This window comes from Agelaius phoeniceus, chromosome 2 (genome assembly GCF_051311805.1).
Source record: "Agelaius phoeniceus isolate bAgePho1 chromosome 2, bAgePho1.hap1, whole genome shotgun sequence".
NCBI classification, from domain to species: domain Eukaryota; kingdom Metazoa; phylum Chordata; class Aves; order Passeriformes; family Icteridae; genus Agelaius; species Agelaius phoeniceus.
Window position 1 is genome coordinate 55,129,904 of NC_135266.1, and position 22,020 is coordinate 55,151,923.

Consider the following 22,020-nt stretch of genomic DNA (forward strand, 5'->3'; position numbering starts at 1 on the left):
CCATTCAATCCCACTCTCTGTGTGTAATTAATACAAATATTCAGCAGTAACAGTGCCAGTACAGACCCCTGAGGGTTTGTGCCCACTTCTTTCTGATTTTGATTTTGACATAGAGCCATTGACTGCAACTCTTTGGATGAGGCCATTTAACCAATTCCTTATCCATCAATTGGCTTGTCTTTTAAACACACATTTCTCCAATATAGCCACAAGAATGGAGAATAGAGACTTAGCAAATGCTTTACAGAAGTCCAGGTGGATGATATAAATTGATCATCCCTTGTCCACCAATAGAGTCACTCCACTCTAAGATCAGTCATGCACAATTTGCTCTTTGTGTAGCCAAATTGGCAGTTTCTTGTCAGCTCTCTGGCATCCATATTACTTGACATACCTTCCAGCAGAATATCTGTTCCTTCTTCATGTTCACCTGGCTGCTTCTCACTTTTTTTTTTTTTTACTTTCTCATGATTATTTTGTGTGGTGCATTCCACCTTTTCCAAGTATCCCTGCCACATTAGCTATTGGGCTCAGCCATGTCCTGCAATGGGACAGTTGGAGCAGGCTAGAACCATTAATTAAACTTTAAACATAAATTGTGCTAAAAATGTTAAAATCAATCATATATATTATTTCTCTGATTTTCCTGCCTTAACTTCTCTTTTTCTTTTTTTTTTCTTTTTTCTTTTTTTTATGTAAGGAGCAGAAAGTGTGAGGGGTTTTTTTTTCCTTCCTTCCATGCAAACATCTATGGTTTTGCTGTCTTCCAGGAAAAGTTGTTGCTAGAAGAGTTTGCTCTAGTATGTTTTGTAGTCATAGAAATCTTTCAAATTATAACATTTTAAAATAATAAGATTTGGATTTAAAACACACTGTCTCTTTTGAACAAGATTAAATTCTAGTTGTGCAAATAATTTATTTTGAGAAGTTGTTGGCTATAGAGCAGAAAAAGAAATCAATGTTATGACTAAAACTACTTCCTTTTAATTCTTTTAATTGAAGGAAAAGCAGGAGAATTCAGTTTCTGTAATAAATTTTTAAAAAGAAAAAAAATATAAAAATAAAATTTTAAATGTTCATTTTGATAATTTTATCATATTTTTGCAAAATAAACAAAAAGTAAGTTATATTTATGTTGGTAGGGGTTTTTTTTTGTGCTTTTAAAAGAAATCAGATTTGTATCACTTTATACCAAGCTTAGACAGAGAAATCTTTTCTATTTTTCTAAGACTAGCTTTGCAGTTTAGGAATCGTGATAATAAATGTGCCCCATATAGAAAGTTTGGAGGCACACAGATCCAGAAGAAATATGAACCTGATCCTAATAAATGTTTTCTGGAATTCACACATACCATTTAGACACATCTACCATCAACAGTGCAGCATGTGTGGCTGACTTTCAGAGTTCTAGCTTAGTAAAAGGTGGCGAAGGCAGTTTATTTCTGACTTGATTTTCTTCTGCCAACTCTTTAGTACCAGTCCAGCGTAAATGAGATTGTTTTAATTTTTAAAATCTTTTACGCTTCCCATAGGTTTTAATCTATACTTAGCTATATGCAAAAATAGTTTGTTCTTCTAAGGACTGGATCATAGCAACTTGCAGTTTCCCAGATGGAAATTCAGAACAGCTGAGTTTCTGCTGTTTGCTTCCTGGTACAAGAAAAGGCATTTGTAGATCAGGCAAGCAGCAGATGGAGAACAATTGGAGTATATAATTATTCGGCCTGGACTCCTTTTAAATGGGAAGGCTGAACTCTATCTATTTGGCTGAGAAGACAGACAAATAGAGTAGCAAATGGCAGATAAACCTTCCAAAGATCCTTTAAAATAAATCTAGGCAAATATGTGAAATAACTTCACATATTAACTGGGTCTCTTTTTCTGTGAACTCCAAAATCTGGCAAGTCATTGTCGGTTTGCTTTTGAAGGTTGAGATTAATACACAGCCTACCCAAACACTTCTGTATGAATAAACTACATTGATTTCAGTATGTTACCTGAGGACTCCATCTGGTGACTCTCCTTTACTTTGCCAGATTTTGAAAAGCTGCAGCCTTACTGTGATCTAATGCCAAAATATAAAATCCACTGTAGGAAAGTATTAACACGTTGTGATTCTTGCTCTGTGGAAGTGAATAATTTAATTCTGTGACTTTTTGAAAATGCCCTCATAGGAGCATTACATTTTGTAAGCTGACAGCTAACAATAAGACTACATGCCAAAATCAGTGTCTAGAGAGCCATGATTATTTTCATTAATTATTCAAGACTAAATGAACATATGAAGGAATATACAGAGGGCATCAAAACAGAATAATGTGATAAAGTATTATGAGAAAAGGAAGGCAATCAGAATAATCCAAATACCAGTAAAATCTGAAATTAGAAACAAATAGAGGACAGTAAAATATTTCAGAAGAAAAATGGGAAGAATTGTATGCTCTTAATATATCTAAATTACCTTCTGAAACTATATACTCAAATCAAAAATTACTTATATATTTTCCATACAATAGTCTTCATAGCAAAGAAAGACTAACGGTGGAGAAAAACAGAGGAAACCTTTGTTTATATTAACAAAATGAGGATTAGAATTACAACCACGTGTACTAGAACTTTGGTTTAGAAAATCGATGCTGTAAACCAAAATTAATTTAATGACAGAAGAAAATTTTAAGATGACTGATGTTTTTACTGTGTTAAATTATAGGAAAAAATCAAACTAAAGCAAGAAAAATTACTAATAAGAAAAATAGTTAAGCAGGAATAAAACCATAGTAGAAATGTTACCTCCTATTTTTTGGATTTTGTCTTCCACCTTATTTGAAGTTTCAAAAGTTCAATTATTTTCTATGGAACTGTGGCAATCAAGGACTTGGATCCACACATAACATGATGAAGACTTCATCTTACATTTTCTTTACATAGTCAAGTATTTAAGCCCATTTTGTGTTTGTTTTGTCACGTTGGAAATGCTCGAACTGGAAAATAGGATATTTGTGAATATGTATGAGGCTCCCTTACCCAAACTCATTTAAGCTAATTCAGGAAAAGCAGATGGTTTCTTCACCTGTGCATCACAAGCAGTCTGACTGTGTGCTTATTTCTTGCACTGACAATGAGACTTCCACAGTACTCTCGTGGCCTCATTTCTAGATCCAAGTCAAGCAAGACAGTTTTGAGGCATCCATTCAGCTGCTCCGAACTAAGATGTGACACTTTAGGGTACAGTCATGCAGCTGTGTGCCCTGACCACTTTAAAAGTCAAGCAATGAAGTACCTATGGAATTTAGGCAATGTACCTGATGGTTGATAAAGGTTTCTCAATGTCATTTAGGGACTATCATGACTGACATTTCTCACTTTACAACTCATTCAACTAAGTCCACTTTTGAGCAGTCCAGAATGACTTAGCAAAATTAGATAATGTTCTCCTGAGTTATGAATCAAATACACCTAAAATTACATTTATTCATGGTAATAGGAGCTAATAATATTTTAACAATATTATAAGGATCTTGATCTTTGTGAACATCACCATTTTTACAGATGAAAAAATAGATTTCATAGCCACCATGTTTAAAAATCTTTCCTGAAAATTGAACCTTTTTTTTGGGGTTAGTGGTTAAGATACACAAGGAGATAGGCTATAATCAAAAATAATTAATCTTTTGCACAATTTTGGACTTTACTGTATTTCATTTGATTTTACACAATGAAATGTTATGCTTCAACACAAAGATTAAACAAGAGTACATGCAGAAATAGCAAATCTATACCTCATTGAAAAGCTGAAAATTATGATTTGATTATTTTATATGTTGATTCTTTAAAGAGTAATGGGTACTATTTTGCTTCAGCCAAGCTGATGTGGGTGCATATGCACACACCATTGCACAAAGGCAATGTTGTTGGCACAAACACAACTGCACATACAGACATGTACAGAAGGAAGTACTGAGCAAAAATAACAGATGTTAATGCTTTGTCCTTTCAAGTCAACATTTTTTTTCAAGTAACCTTAACAAAGTGCTCAAATCTGGTATATATTTAATAGTCTTTACTACAATCAGTATGACTAGAATTTGTATCCCATGTGCATTAAGCATAATTACCGATGTGTAAGATTTGTTCTACCAGAATTAAAATTCTATTAATTGGATTTCATATATTAAATACACTGTGGAGTAGCTAGAATGTATAGAGTAAAAACACCTAATTTTTAGAATACTTAGCAGACAAAGTGAGAGATGCCCATAAAGAATAGTTCATCTTAAACAGTTGCCCATCAGCATTTTACAACCGAATTTTCTCCTAATTATTGAATGTATCTGACTTAAATTACGATAAACAAGACACTCTTACCTTTTTTAATCTGATTTTGTAATCTACATAAGTGCAGTATCTACTATGGTAATCCAATGGTATGAGTTTGAGGACACAATCCCTTTAGTCTGCCACAAAGAGTACACTTTCTTAGTTTCCACTACTATAATGTCATGGCCATCTCAGCGCATAAAAATGACTGCATTGTACCCAACATTGCCCTAACAGCTGCTTTCCTGTTTTCATTATTTGTTTTTGTTATGAGTTTTTGTTTTTGTTTGGGGGTGGGGGTAGATATTTATGTATGTTTTTAATTCAGAAAAGTATAATACTCAATTGAAAGAAACACCATAAATTAGGGTTACCTTAAATTTCATGCTAAGGCAAGAGACTAAATTAGCTCAAAAGTAGTGGAAGATACAGGATTTAGAGGAGATCTGTTTCATAACAGTTAAATATATAAAGACAATATGGTGATTAATGATTCCTGAATCTGTCTGATGATTTTTTAGTCAAACTTTCACATGAAAAATTGACTGTATAAAATAAACAGTAGCCAGAGTGAAGTGGCTGCACTAAGCAGGTGACACGTATTTAAAAGCATTGGGACACACCTCTATAGACACCTGGTGGCTATACCTCTTACTGATACAATCACAATATAATGTCAATATGAAGTAAGTAATTTGGGATAATTGGAGAGGAAAAGTAAGTATACCTAAAGACCGATTACTTACTCTGCAACTGGGGGAGTTCATGGATCTATATCCTGTGCTGTGGACGTGGAAGAGTTAGAGTACTGATCTGTACCATAACAAATTTGTGTTTATTCTATGTTTAATACAGTGATAGCACAGTCATTCCATACTACAATTATATTAACATCCTGAAATTTGGAAAGGAAGAAGATTAGAATGAAAATTAAAACAGAGAAGAAACACTGCCATATTTCTTCTTGTTGCTGTTTTAGCTAGAGGGAGTAACATAACGATGTTACTTCTTCTCTGTGGAAGTTAAAACTACCAAAAGACTAGCAGAATCAGATAACCTGTCATAATAATTAAAGAGGAACACAGATTTTTGTGTCAGTCGCTGAACTGTCCTTTTTATTTATACATCATTTTGGAACACGATTTTCTCTTGCAAGAGTCTATAAATACTCAAATATTCTAAAATCCTCAGGACAAGGAGAGTTTTTTGCTTCAAGAAATCTGTAGATGATTTTACAGATGTACTAGTTATGAAAACAAACAAGCAAAAAAAGGATCACTCTTACTAAGGATCATCTTGTTTAATGACAGAACAGTCCAGACACATATATTCATGCAGCACAATCCATATATAGGCTTGCTCTGAGTATTTTTTCTGCTTGTATTTTTTGCCTACTGATATGCTCCCTTTATTTACTATGTTCATTTTTTCTTTCTTTTGCTGCTCTGTTTACTTCTCTTGTGAGGTCTGCTTCAGTAATCTGAAGATGCCATGCTGAGGCTTCAGTATGAATAGCATGGATATTGGAATAGAGAATATATACATATGATACAAGGCTCAGGAAAGCATGCAAATTTCTTGGAGGACAGCAACAGAATTCAAAATAATCTTGACAAATAAGAAGCATGTTTGAAATAACAGAATGCAATTTAATAGAGACAACTACAAGATACTCAGGCAGAAATAATAAATCGCACATGTACAAATTAAGGAACAACCATTTAGGTAAAAGTTCTGCAGGTCTCCAAGTAAGAGGATGTCAAGGTCACCATGAGCCAACAAAAAGAATCCCAAGGATCATGAGTCAGCAACATCAAAAAGTGGACATTATGACAAAGCCCTTATTGTGACATACAAGAGGCATACAGATATCCTTTTAGTCAATTCAGCATTCTTGAATACACTTGCATACTCTGTGAAATATTTTTTCACTGGGCTTTATAATGAGCACATAACAATTGGTGAGAGAGCCAACTGAACAAAAATACTGATTGAAGGTCTTGATTTTATAACCATCAAGGAAAGATAGAATAAAGAGGAGATTTAGGAAGAATGTGTTAATAGATTTCAAGAAAATAAAAGGCTATTCAAAGAAAGGGTTTATATACTCTCTGTAGGAGAAAAGAAGTAAAGGGCTTAAATTGCAAGAAAAAAAGACTCATTGTCTTGTATAAAACATAGTAGAAAACACTTTTGAAAGGAAAAGGTAGAGAAGAACTCAAAAGTTTGCCAAAGAAACCTGTCAACCTTCTGTCACTGAAGGTACTTTTAAGCAGATTAAATAAATGTCTGTCAAGAATGGATTAGTTTTCCAAACTCCTTTTCATACTTAACATAGTATGAAGGTTCTGAATTGACTTTAACAGAAAACCACTTTATTCTTCATTCTTTTCTCTACATGTTTTCCTCTTTCCAGTCTTTGGTATTTCTGAGATGCTTCTTATTAGTTTTTATGAAGATCTGGAAATAATTAAGGAAAATACTGAGAGCACATAGCCCTGCTTATGTTCTTGTTCTCCCTATGTTGTATGTTATATTTTCATTTCTCTTATTTTGCTGTGGTTTTTTATCTTTTTTCCAGCACACTGTCAGGTTTCCTACATAGGTGAAATCATATTGTGTATTTATAACCACTGTCATGCCAGTGCTAATTCTGAAGTTGTTCAATACTAAATCTCTATGAACATTCTTTACCTCTCATCTCAGTATCCTGCTATTTTCATCCTTCTCTGTGTTTCTCTGTAGGGCTCAGAAAAGAGAAATGCTGTCTATCATGTAGCTCAAAACTTATCACAGATAATCTATAATTAATTATATACTCACATTCTTCATATATTCTCTTACCTTTCTGTCACTACCTTTTATATGAACCCCTTTTGTTTTAAACACTGTACATACTGAGATTTGTATGAACTGACATATACAATTAAATTTTACTGTGAATTCATGAAGTGCTGGAGCAAATTTATGTTTGCCGGAATTGTGTAGAACTGACAAAAAAAACAAAAAAACCAAAACAGGAATAGAAAAGAGCATGCAAATGGTCATCAGCTGTGTTACAAAAAGATTTGTAAATTAACTTTTAAACTCTGGTTCTCTTTATTGTTTTTGTAGGTATTAGGGTTTTTCCCTAAGAAAATTGAAATTGACCAATTTGCCTTTTTCCCCAGAATAAATATAAAGAACAATCTTGTAAATGAGTGTTTGTAACAGTCAGCAAAAGAACAATTTCTCCATTTAAACGTGGGCTATAAATGCATGTTAAAATATACTCTCTACTCAATGTCTTATTTACATGCTGAACTTAGTGTTAAAGGTGGATTTGTAAATCAACAGAAGGAGAAAGGAAAACACTTGTGATTTGTTGATCATCTGTGCCTTCTGTAAAACACATCGGTCTGATGATATGTCTGGGGATGACTGAAGGTGTGAAGTCTGGATATATGCTCTGCATATTTAGTTACCAGCTGATACATTAATTTCTATAATTTAAGTAGGCTGCTGGGTAATTTTTTGGTATTAATTTAATGGTTTGCCATTGAGAAAAAAATCTGCTGAAAAAATAGAAATGTATCTGTAATAAAACATAAAACATTTGTATTAATATTTGTGCTCTTATGAAGTTTCTAAAATTTTATAAATTGTACTGCTAAAGGACAATATTACAGTAGACTGTTAGCAGCATATCTGCAGGGAAGTGTACATGTTCATGCATGTGTGTAGTCATCTTAATGGAAGTGAAGCAAAAATAATCAGGTAAACAGGTTATGGTTCATTAATAATTGTCAAGTAAAGTAGAAAAAAAAAAGGAAAAATAAGAAGCTAGACACTTCCACAAATGAATTCATCCCAATCTCTAAAATAAAACAGTTCACTAAATCAGAGTGGCTGAGGTTTGAATTATCTGGAGGTGGCCCTTTGCTTAAACAGGGCCTCATAGAGATAGTTGCCTAGGATCATATTTAGGCAACATCTTAAAATCTCCAGGGATAGTGACTCACAGCCTCTCCATGTAACTTATGCCAGTGTTTGGTCATTTTTCTTCATGAAAAAAGTTTCCTTCTGTTCTCCTGTATTTTGGTTTGTGATCAATGGTCCTTTAATTTCAAGAGATACCTCTTTCACGAGTCTGTCTCTGCCTTCTTTACAGATTTGCTTCAGATATTCATATACATGGATGAGATCTGCCTTGGCCTTCTCCAGTCTAAACCGTCCCAGCTTTCTCAGCCTTTCCTCCTTTAGGAGTAGCTCCAGGTCCTTCATCACCTATTCTTGTTCTTTACAAGTAGAAATAGAAATGAAAGCCCAGAACTGAACACAGTACTCCAGTGGTGGCCTTAGCATTGCTGAGGTAAGAGAAGGATCATTTCCTTTCATCTTCTCCCAAGACTCCTCCTTATGCAGCCCAGAATATTGGTGGCGTTCTTTGCCATAAGGGCACAGATCTGGCACAGGTCCAACCTGCTGTCTGTTGTTTGCTCCCTCCATTTTGCAAATCTGCTCCCAGCATGTGCTGATGCATTGCATTACTACTTCCCAGGTGAAGGAATTTTCACTTTTCTTTGCTGAAATGTCTGCCATTCATTTATTTTCTGAACTGAGCTGTGTCACCTACAGAAATTCTGTGTAAAGGCCTTGCAGGCTGAAGGGGGTCAGTGCCTCTGTTGCTGAAGAAGTCACTGCAGGATGAAGGGCAAGAGCATTTAAGGGTACTCAGACATTTCCGAAGGATATTGCTCAGAGCTTTCTGGAAATATGTGAGACTGACTCATCCTAAAATGCCTGGGGGAGGGCCCAAAGATGGGAGGATGGGTGGGTCTATCTGGATGGGGAAGCAGCCTTGTTGTATCGCACTAAATAGTTTATTTAGTTGTTGTTTTTGCACTGGGTGATGGGGAATTTTTACTGGGTAGGTCAGGTCATGTGGATGGTTTATTCCCCCTCCCTTTCACATGGTCTCTTCCTCACACACCCCCCCTGTTATACACCCCTGGTGGTCTGGTCCTCAGTAACCCCTCCCCTCGCCCCTCCCCAAGTGTATCCCATTGGCCGTGGTCCTCTTTCCCCGCCCCCATCCCTGGGGTATGAAATTCCACTGCAAGGGTGCCACGCCCTCTTTTCCACCTGGGTGGTCGCTGTTGCCAGAAGTGTCCCCTGCAATAAACAGGATACTTGCCCCACGTGGTGAGGAGCGCTTCTCGTCTCTTTGTCTGTGCAAGTCTGTGTGGGCCAGAGTCCAGAGCTAGCCGGATTTGGACTCATATAAAGCCCAGAGAGCACGGACTACTGCACAGCCTGGAAAGAGAAAAAGAAAATCATGGGGTCGCAGGAAAATTCAATTTTGAGAGCATGCCAGGTCATCCCTAGTGAAACCTCCTGCTCAAAGCAATATCAGATATGGTTCAGATCTCTTCTCTGGAGAAGCCCCAGGGATGCAGACAATATAGTCTCTCTGGGCACTTTGCTCCTCCCTGGACTGTCTCCATAGGGAAAAATGTTTCCCTTTCTCTCCAGTGTAAACTTGTCTTGTTTCAGGTGAGGCCCACTGCTTCTCATCCTTCCATCATGCACTGCTGTGGAGAACCTGGCTCCATCTTCTCAACATGCAAGTTGTAGGCCTTCTGCAAAGATCTGCTCTGGGCCCTCACCTGGGCACCTTTCCCCTGGAAAGCCACCTCCATTCCATTCAGATTCATTGTATGCCTACACCATATGCAGGACATGGTCCTTATCTGCTTGCCTTGCCCCAGGGCCCCCTCCTCACAGCTGCTTTGGTACTTATGACTCTGAGAATGAAGGAGCTGGCCTGTTTCTGGATCAGACCAAACAAAAGGTACAGCTCCTTCCAGACTCAGTCAGAGGATGCTGAGCAACTGTCCATATCTTGGGAAGACTTGTAGGAACAAACCAAAGAGAACTGTGCCTTGTCTGTCCTTGTTGTTTAGGTTATCATGTGCCACACCCTCCTTGCACCCACAGCCCCTGGGACAGCCCCTGTGTGGGACCCAAAGCTACTCACAGCCGGGCAGACAGAAGTATTGGAAGAGGCTGCCTTCGCGCAGTACCTGGATCTGCTTTTCTCCACCAAGCCAAAGACTGAGGATCAAGACCACTATCCTGCTGGAGCCTTCACGCCTTGCATGTGTGCCCACAGAAATCCTGGACAAAATGTAAGGGGACAGAGCCTGCAGCTGCTCAAAAGCAGCAAGACGAGGGAGTGTCTCAGTCACTCTCTGACATAAAAGAGTTCCCAGGAGCCGCCCATCACTGTTTGTCCAGTCAGGAAGACAGGTGTCCCAAAGGGAGAAAGCCTGTCTTGCAAGACATTTGGTATCTTCTTCCGACCTTGCAAATATGTTTTAACCTCAGGTGTACCAGATCCTGTGATGAGAAACTTTCCCTGTGCGCAAGAACCTGGCAAGAGGCAGCCCAGCAATGCAGGTGGAGGAGCCCTGGTGATGTCCTCAGTGCCAGCAGAATGTCATCCCTTGTCTTCTCTGAGGGCTGTCAAGGGAGAAGGATATACCCCTGGTCTCCAGAGAAAAAGTCCTAGCGATTGAGGTTGGAAGAGACATGTGGATGTCACTGTGTTCAAGGAGAATCACCTAGAGCCCACTGCCCAGGATGGCATGTGTACAGCTTAGCCCTGTGTATAAAACCAACAACAGCTGGAAATAGTAATGAAACTAATTTTATCCTGTTTCAGCTTTAAAAGTTAAAGTTTACAATGGTAAAGTATTTTCAATATTCTTATTGAAGTCCAAAGCCTTACCAATGAGATGATGAAGTGTTCTGGATGCTGAGAGAACAATCCTCATTAAAATTGTGAGTGATCTTGTTTTGGTGGAATTAGGGTAAGACTCCTCTCTCAAGTTTCTTCAATAAAAGTTTTTTGTCAACTTGTGTATGTGTGTAGGCTGGGAAAGCAGATGTGATCATCCCAACTGAGGGTCAGATCATTATCTGAACCTGAAAATATACTGACAAAACACTGAGGTTTTGTTTCCTTACAGAAAGAAAAAGGAAAGATGAAGACTTTTTTACTTCCTTCAGTTGTGAATGTAATGTTCTTGCTCATATTTTATTTTCCATATTGTCTCATAGCTTAATCTATTTTTTCTTGGGGTTTTTTTGTTTGTTTTTGGTTTGGTTTGGTTTTTTGTTTGCTTGTTTGTTCATTTTTTAGTTTGGTTTGGTTTGGGCTTTTAAATTTTTTTCATCTTGTTGTGGTTGGTTTTGTTTTAGTTAGTTTGGTTTTGTTTTTGGGTGGTTTTGGGTCTTGGTTTTTTTCTTTTTGCTTAAGTGGAGCATTGAAAAGGCAAGTTTAAATGTAGAGGAAAAGGTCATTAGACATCATTTTAGGCAATGAGCTTTAAAACTCAGTTGTCATTTAAATTTATAACATTTTTCCTCTGATTCTGAATTCTTCCCAACTAAAATTATATATCTGTAAACCTTCATAGATGTTTTCTCATCTGCTGCTCAGCATGCCTTTAACAGCTTAATCACCAGTTCATTAGGGCCATCTTCCCATTTTCTCCTAGCCAGTAGGCAAGCTTGTTTGAAATGCTTTCCCTTCTCTCTTCCCCTTTGTAAGGCAAAACTAGTTGGACAAGGACTTTTTCGTTCTGCTGGTTCTACCTGCTGTTATTTCACAGATGACTAGCTATAACACACATAATATGATGAAGACTTCATCTCACATTTTCTTTACATATTCAAGTATTTAAGTCCCTTTTATGTCATGTTGGAAGGGCTCTAACTGGAAAATAGGATATTTGTGAATATGTATGAGGCTCCCTTACCCAAACTCATTTAAGCTAATTCAGGAAAAGCAGATGGTTCCTTCACCTGTGCATCACAAGCAGTCTGACTGTGTGCTTATTTCTTGCACTGACAATGAGACTTCCACAGTACTCTCGTGGCCTCATTTCTAGATCCAAGTCAAGCAAGACAGTTTTGAGGCATTCATTCAGCTGCTCCGAACTAAGATGTGACACTTTAGGGTACAGACATACAGCTGTGTGCCCTGACCACTTTAGAAGTCAAGCAATGAAGTACCTATGGAATTTAGGCAATGTACCTGATGATTGACAGAGGTTTTTCAATGTCATTTAGGGCTGGCATGACTGACATTTCTCACCTTACATCTCATTCAACTAAATCCACTTTTGGGCTTTTTTAGGTCTAGCCTAGATGATAAACTCCATGCTAGGAATCCCATAAAGAATGGATTTTAAACTGTGATGAAGTAATATATGAATGCCTTACTAATATTAGCAGTGACCGCACTACGTGGTCATACAGGCTCTTGTAGATCAGATTCTTAGCAATCTCTTTCTTCACAGTTATTGTAAATTCAGTCAAGCATCAGTCACCCTATTAGTAACTTCATACAAGATGTAGCACACAACCAGCCTTTGAGTTTAATTCCCAGCCTGAAGCCCAGGCTTCACACAGGTAGCTGTACTGAAACTGGCACCCAAAGCATGCCTTAAGTATTTATCCTGATTGAATTGTTTGTTAATTCTTTAATGCGTTGTAATCATAATTTTTATGCTTTTGTAAACTTTGGTTTTGGAAAAAAACCCCACCCCAACAATGTAAATAGAAAGTGGATGTGCTATTTCATCAGTGTAAACTAATGAGCATAGTATGTTAAAGGTTTTCAAGAGGATCATGTTCAAAGTCTCATTGCAAAGTGCTAAACTTATTCCAATTCTATTTGTGTGTGTAATGGGAGTAAGGATATTGTGCTCAGGTCCTAATTAATTTGCCCATGAACTTTTATAAATCAATAAAAACTCAGAAGAGATCAATGATAGTGTAACCAAAAAGTAGTTCTGAAGCTATGTAACTATTTCAATTCCTATGTAAAACAACTACAATTCCTTTACTCATACTTACTCTTTACAATGCTTTTCCACTCAGTCATGCCAATGTACACAGATACCTATGCATAAGATGACATTTTTTACCTTTGCTAAAATAAATAGAAATTATTAGTTCATCTGAAATCTAACAGGTTCATTAACATAAATTGTCATTATGCCAGCAAAATATATTGGATTGTGCATTCACTTTGTAACTGCAGCTATACATTTGTAAATATTTAAAATATTTACTACTACTACAAAAGTAGTATTAGAATCCATCAGCCACCACTTTTATCATCGAGTCTTTTTCAAAATGAGGATGGACCAGATTAAAATTCATACACTTTTTGTAGTAGAAGATGGGGAGATTTTTATTTTGATGCACATTTTTGGAATACCAGTTTTAGATATTGCAGATCAAAGAGCTGTCCCAATTTCTCAGCTATTCATATGTTTCTTTCAGCATTGGCAATGGTCAGGCTTAAGAAGACAGTGACTTTCTGCACACTGTTAGATGCTGTTACTAAATAAATAAATACAGAACAGGGTTTGTTTTGGGTTTTTTTTTTGTTTTTTTCTTTTTCGGGGTTTTTTTTTTGTTTGTTTGTTTGTTTTTTGGGGTTTTTTTTCCATATTCTTTGTATTTCTTAATTAACAACTTGACTGAGTTTGTGCACTACAGTTTTTGTCTGCCTGAACCACCATATCCTGCAGGTTAAATTCATTTAGCATAAATCCACAGAGAATAAAAAAGATGCATCTGTGGTGGGGTCCTTGTAGAGAGGAAAAAACACAAAGCTTTAAGTATTTCTTTCTTGTATGTGTTATCTATGTGAATATGGCAAGAGAAATTTGAGCATTTGCTGAATTAAGAACTGCCACACCCTGCAGTCCTCATAGAGGAGGTGAATCTTCTGAGTCATACAAAACTAAAACCCTACTTGAGCATTGCTGGTCACTGAAATTTTCTAATTCAAATTGTGGAATCACAGAATCATTGAGGTTGTAAATGAACTTTAAGACCATCAAGTCCAAAAACCAACCTAGCACTACTACCATGTTCAACATTAAATGTTAAAAGTGAAGTACATCCAGGATGGAGATAAAATATGACCAGTTTTCACAGAAAAAAAAATATATTAGGAGATAAATTTTAAAAAATCAATAAAAATAAAAAAGAGGATCCGGTCTGTCTTTTCATTAATTAAAATCTCATGGCACATCAAAAGTTTGCAGAAACCCGAGCATATCAGCACAGTCCCTTTGTGTCAACAAATCTATCTGGTTCATGCTATCTGAAAAACATTTGAGATCAATTAATTTAGTTTTGAAAGATCTATTAAATAGAAATCAATTAACAGTCAGTAGAAAAATTATTTGAAATTCTTGTTCTTCTAAATGTCTCCATCCATTGATGTCTAGTTAGGCTTTGCATTTTAGCATAAATATAGCTGCACAATGTGCTAGACAGACTGATGATTAGGTCACACACTGGAGATGAAGGCACAGTTCTCTTCAGAGAATCAGCCTGAGTTTTACATGTGGCACCAACTGATGTAAAACTACAGTATTTGCAGTGAAGCTGCTGGGGTTGTCTTCCTCCATATCCTTACACTTGAGAAGTCTCGTGGGCATACATATCACTAAGCATGCTCAAGATAATAATGTTTAGCCCAAGGTAAGAATGGAAAAGTATGTTTATACCATCCAGTAAATATTGAGCTCAGTCTACTTTATATATTACCTATAGCCGAACATATCTTTATTAGTCGGCACAACAAGGAAGATGCACAAGCATTTAAATAGTGAATTATGATAAAATTTGAAAATTAAGCTACTTCATATTTTTACAAACATTTCAGGCATGCTCACATGCCATTCATCACAAATATTTCCATATCTAGGTGTCAACATTGTGGATTTTTTTAGGATTTCAGCTTGTGATTTTTGTATTTGTAGTGTGTCATTTAGACAACTAAACCTCAGCTAAATTCTTGTTGTTGCAATTTTCTGAAAAAGAAAACGGATTGTTATTTTTAGAGGCTGCAAGTGAAGAAGCACAGAGACTAGTTTTAGTGAGCATAAACCATAAACATATGTCAGCTGTTACTCTGTGAACAATACCTTGATCTTCAAGCTAATTATTAAATGAACATTTTAAACTGAGATTATTTCCACCTTTATAACTAAAATAAGACAGCATTTTTAGTCCTTTTGTGCTATTTTTTTGACTGGTCTTTTGTCAGTTTTACAAGCAACTGATGAGATGTCTCTCTTTGTCAACTCAGAAATAAGATGGTTCTTGACATTGGAGTTTTCTCATTGATTAAATTGTCATGGTGTATTCACAGCCTAAATGCTGCCTTCTGGTCACTGTCCTTTTCTTGTTTGGAAAATGACCTTTGTGAATAATTGCATGCCCCAGATGTGTCAAAATGAGGAGGATGCAGCAATCCAAAGTGGGAACACCTTAGAAAGTATTTGTCCGCTGATTATCTTGTAAACTGGTGGGAGGAGTAAAAAACAACCAGAAACTGGTTTTTCCAGTTTATAATTGAAAAGTAATTTAAGGTCTATTCAAGAAGTTTTATTTGTACTTTATATTTTGCTTTAGAATATGTTAATGATTGACTTGCATTGCTTGTAAGGATAAGTCTAAGCACTTTTTTGAGGCATGGGCCCAGTCACTGAAACCTTAAGTCTGTTTTTAAACTACCTATATACTTCTATTTGTGAGGCTATCAAAGACTTATAAGAAATTTATAATATTAGGACTACTATATTTTATGCCAATATGGAAACATCCCTAAAAGTCATTATTAAGAGTGGAAATTTCTGGAGTGCCGTGCATTCTGGCTGTACTCCAGCATCCTTCAATTTATAGTATGTCCTGTAGGTCTTAAATGAAGTGTCAGTGAAATGATATAAAATTTCTTCCTTTACATTGCTGAATTATCCGCACTCAGAACTGAACAAAACTTTTCAACTAGCCATTCTTTCTGAACATAATTTACCTAATGCAAGTAAAGACTTTCCTTGCAACTTTGTTGACTTCGCAGAAACTTCACAAAAGCAAAGCAGATGGGTAGGTTGTAAGGCTTTCATGAGTGTTTGTTTTTCTGCCTGTTCTCACACTGGTCCAATGACTGAGACATGGTTACCCTGGCTCCCTGAAATCCCACCTGTCTGGGTGTGGGCTGCCCAAGTGCCTGGGAGGTCTGGCTAACTTATAGTACAACTGGTAGTATACAGGAATGCCACAGCTCCATGGATAACCTAGGCCACATGCTTTCCTGGGCAGATCGTTTCTTGGCTGACTGTATTTTTCAGGATCTCTGCCCAGAAAACAGGCACGGTCCCAGTTCCCCAAGCTAGTTGGACAGATCTAGATTGCTGGCCTACAAATGACAGAAGACATGGATTCTGACTTCACTGAAGCAAGTTTTTCTCAAAATATTATTTTTGTTAAAAAATCCACCTTTTGGGTTCTTCATTCTGATCCAAAAAACCAAAAATGTGTAAAATTTTAAAATTTCTACAGGGTGAAAACTCAGATTTCAGAATCAAATGATATTACAAAGAATAAAGGAATTTATTTCAATCGAAAAAAGCTAGAATCAAACAAGTAATCAAATCAGGTGAAAATTAACAGCATTTTTATTTAGGAAAGAAAATCACAACTACTGCTATAAATGTGGAGGAAAGTTCAGAGTTGTAAACTAACTGTAACTGCAGAATCACATGATAAGACAGAAGGTGATATATTCATTCCTCTCAATCATGACAGAACAATTGCTTTTATGCAGCAGTGAAGCGGAAAAATATCTAAGAACAATTTCTTCATATGCATACAGTGCCTCTGCTTCTACATACCACAGATGCACATACAGATGCTACTGTTAGAAGAATCAAACACCAGTAAAGTAATTTTTATATTTGTTCATATATCCAAGGCAGGATCAATGTGTACTTCTGAGAGGACAATATAGATCACAGAACATCTTAAGAAATTTCCTCATTCAGAATTCAAGACAAAAAACAACCCTCTGTTTTATTTTGGAGTATCATCTGCTTGGAAGACACACAGCAAAACTAAAAACATGTTCCTGAATACTAATATTTGTATAATTTAATAGAAAGAAAGGAATATTCCATTAAGCAACTGAATGAAAAAAGGTATTAAAGAATGTTTTTATTTTGCTGATCTGACTGCTGTCTATATTTGCAAATAGAAGTGCTTCTCATAAGTAAAAGTTTTAGGATTAAAACACCAAAACAATTAAAAACTCAGATATCACCTCATTGGTTTTTTAGTTCATGGTCCACTGAGTAAGGAAGTCTATTCTGTCAATCAAGCAGAAGTGATAAGGCCATACATACACTATCATGTTAGGTTTTACTAGGATTCCAGTTTTTCTGTTTAGTCTTTGGGGCATATAGAAGAATTTGTGAGGTTTTTATCTGTGTGTAATGGAAGAGTTACCCTGATGACAAAAGTTTAATGTATTCTATTGAATAAGGCCTCTTAGGCCACTTTACCTGCAGAGCATTTTCTGATCTATGCCTGGCTCCCAGAGATGACACCACCATGTACATTGTTCCCAGGCTTGACTTGTTGCTGCTAAACTTGCCCTTATGACCCTAACAAATACTTTGTGGGGGAATAAGAGGAAAGAGAATATCGGGGAGGAGGGACTGGGATTCAGAACTATCTGTTCTAAGGCTGCCATGAGCTTAAGGCTTCACACTGCTGAGAAGACAGCAGTCATGACCTTGGTCACTCCAAGAAAAGCAGCACTGATATCACAGAAACTCTGTATTTCTGGCAGGATCTGACATGGAATTGAGTCAACTATCATCCTAAATTGAACAGCAACAGAGAACTAAGTCCAGGGTACCAGAATGAATAATTAAACAGTGCCTTCACAAAATTAGCTACCCAAGCAACATTATAACAAATCATGGATTCACCTAAGGAATAGAACATTTAGAGAGTAGACATTCACAGGTATAATGGACATGATTGTTATTCAGTATGGAATATTAATCCCAATATTACCGGGTGGGATGTGCCTGGGCTCTTCTGACCCTTGCTGCTGGGCCAAAGGCGGCAGCTGTGGTGTTTCCCCTCAGAGATACCTTTGGCTGGCTGGGTGCTGCAGCTGGGCACTCGGAACAAATCCAGGCATAGTAGGAACTCTGGTGGAAAAGGTTCAGGCAATGGTGAAGAGAAAAAGGAGAGGATTCTGCCATAGAGTTTTAATCCAGAGTTTTATTCCAGGATGACAGACCTCTGAATGTTGTAACAGCTCCCAAGAGAATCCGGACCACATGGTCCCGTCTCCTTTTAAGCCCCGGGGACAGGGGGCGGGAAGGGACAGGTGAGGGCCAACCAGGTGTGAGGAGGGGAAGGCTCAAGGGATACAGACACTTGGACAGGCCAATGAGCCCAGACCTGAGGGGCATCTTTTGAACTTCTGCCAACCACACCACGACCCTGTAGGAATGTTAAGATTGATGGACAGCTCTTAGCAGGAGGGCAAAGGGGGAGGGGAAAGGTTGGCACACCTGAGGGGTTAGGATAGGTGAAACAGGAAATGGCATCACACTGCAACAATTCAGCAGGAAACTTTTAAGGGCCTAAATTCCCTTTCCTTAAGCAGGATATGCCTAGATCAGATTCAGTTATTTGTTCACTCAAATTAACTGGCAGGACTCAGATACAAATAGTCCAGAAGAAAACCGTTAAGTCTTGTCAAGAAAAAAAACCCCAAACATTCAGATGATGAGGGAAAAGGATGAATTTTTGCACAGCAAAAATTGGTGGGGGAGTAATTGGTGCGGGAGGGAAGGGGGAGGAGGGGGAAAGCACAGATTATTTGAAAAAAAAACCCCAACTAATTTAGATATTGTGAAGAAAGAATAGACTTATTTTTTCTTAGTGTTTAGAGGGGTATTTAGTGGTTATACGTAAAGGTCAAATTACCTCTAACCTCAAGAAGATCTCTGTAATCACTTCCGCAGCAAATATGGTATCTGTCCAGCTTTTGGAAGCAGATTGCCTACATTCTTAAAGCACAATTAGATGGAAGGGAACTTTGACAAACAGAGAAAATATCTGTGAATGTTATTTTCTAGAAGCCATATGGAATACAGATATAACACATGCTAGTCTTGTTTTCATTTGAACATTAAAATACTGAAGTAATCTAACATTTCTTGGTAGCAAATGATGTTGTGTAACTCAAATTTTACTTTATCTCTGCACTTATAATGTACCTACTCACAGGAAATGGAAAATTATTGAATACTGAAGTCCAACCCTCAGAAAATTGAACAGAACTTTCATAAAAGTTATTTGTTTGTAGAAGTCATTTATGGGAGTCTTAAAAGGCTGAAAGCTTTTCTTGCTGACTATGTACATATTCTGCATGTAGATTATTTACATGTGAAATGTCACCTCAAATACATTTGATTATATTCTTTCAGAAAAATGTGTATTGGAGTTCTGTGACTGAGGAAGACTTAAAAATATTTATGTTCTCATTTGAACTGCTGCAATTTGGCTGCTGCTTTTGCAGTAATGCTTTAAAAATTATAAAGAAGTAATTAATTTCTTCCTCTTCCAGTGCATTTTAATACAGTCTAAAGATTCTAATTCATGTTTCTCCCTATCAATATTTCACTAAATATCACTAAATGTAAATACTACATTATGAACAATGTGATTTAAGTACATCTCCAAGCATAGAAGAGCTAAACTGTTTGGGTGACATCCAGGTACAGCACTCTTCAGATTCATTAGGTTGCTGAGGTTGGGAATAATACTTCTTGTTTTCAAAACAGACTGTTTCTTAGTCTTCCATTAGTATCCCTACTGATATCTATTTTATCATTACATCATTCGTTAAAGGCCACTGGTTTTGTCCATCACCTTCTTGTCTCCCTGAATCCTTTAATAGCTGAAACAAGACATGATCTTTGGAAGTTATCTTTATGGGAATAAGCTCTGGTTCTAGAATACTTTAGAGCAGTCTTTCTGCTTTGATTCTTTTTTGTATCATAACTGAACCAATTATAATCTAATCTCTATCACAACTCAAACAAATATTGAATATAATATTTTGCTTAAGAAAGAATAAGTTTTTCTTTTCAGAAGTGTATAAATCACCTAGGGGTAGGAAAATCATACATCATGACTGATTCCTAGAGTCATATTGAACAGATTGCAATATCTCTTATCATATTAACATAAGAAAGAACGCAAAAAACGAAATGACGGTTTCCTAATGGAGAAAGGAGTTAGATGGAGTACATAGATGAAAAATCTCTTCTTTATTCTGAGGGTCAAATTTTAATTCCAAATACTTTTATTGGCATACATAAAAAAATAAATGAGGCTAAGAAAACCCAACATGAAACAACAGGAATAATAGCAAATATAATAATAGTGTAATCCAAAACCATAAAGACGTGAGTTTAATACTTGCATTGTTAATGTGATTGAGTAAATTTTTAAGCTGCAAATTTTTGACTTATAGGATACAGGTTCCCCACTCCTATCTACTGTCAAATGAATGAATAGATTTCTTCATAAGGAAGTCTCTTCTGACATGTGGGTCATCTGCTTTTTGGTGGCTATTGTTCCTGAAGGGGATCTAACCTACAGTCCTGTGATTTTTATTTTTTTTCCCTACAGAGGGCACTGGTCTTTTTGAGCAATGAAAAATCTTCCAAATCACCCTCATAATAGGAAAACTTTGAGAGTTGGAGGGATTGCAATTTGATGGTACAGTGAAGTTTAGATGACAACCTTAGTCAGAACAAATGGCATAAATCCCTTCTTTCCATTACCTTTGAGTTTTGTTGCTCATGAGTCTATGCCATTTTCCTATTCTCACTACAAATTTGTGACATGTGTTCCCTGCTCCTATTACCATGCTGACAGTTATCTTTGCTGAAAGTCATGTAGTGCAATATCTGTGAATAAGAAACTAGCTGATAATATGGTAACTGCAGTAGAGTTTTTTCACTACACAGGAAAAGCAGAAGCATCTAGTTGAATTGACAGCTACAGTCTGCATCCAAATTTTACTACTTCAAGGGACTCAATAAAGTGCTTAATTGTTGTACAACATAATTTTGCATATCTATTAAAAGTTTCTCAGTCATGTGTTTTTAATAAAACACATTAAGAAACTCAGAAAAATATTAAAAAACCATGTGGGTAATGACAGCAACTGTTTTCAAATGAGCAGAATTAATGCTTTCGACAAATAAGAAAAAATAGTACTATCTGAGATACAAAATCGGAATGCCAAGCTATGTGAGCAGTTTCAAAGAGAGAGAGGAAATCTGTGGTGGCTTAACAGTGAGCCCTATGGCTTCTAACAGAGTCAGTTAAAACAAAAGACACAAACGTTTTTTTATCACTACCAGGCATTGGCACAAAAAGTAAATTCAGCTAATTTAAGCTTCTGCTGGATATTCAAGAATGAACATTATGGCTGTAAGTATATATAATCTCCTAGAGACAAGATCTTCAGAACAATTTAGTGCAACTCATAAAACAAAAGCAAATGGCGTATCTGGAAGGTATCCTCCTGTAAAATGCAGTGCAGGATGATATTTATTGATCCCTAATTTGCTTTAGTTGCCATAATTACTTCAGTGTTGTATTACCCTATTTCATCTTTGAAGAATGCATCATAGCCTCACTCCTGTTATTGTGAAGGTCCCTGTAATCTACTGTGTCCATAAAAATGGATACATAGGGAAGTAATTATGTTTTTGTTTTTTTTTCTCAGAAGGAAAAACATGAAGAGAC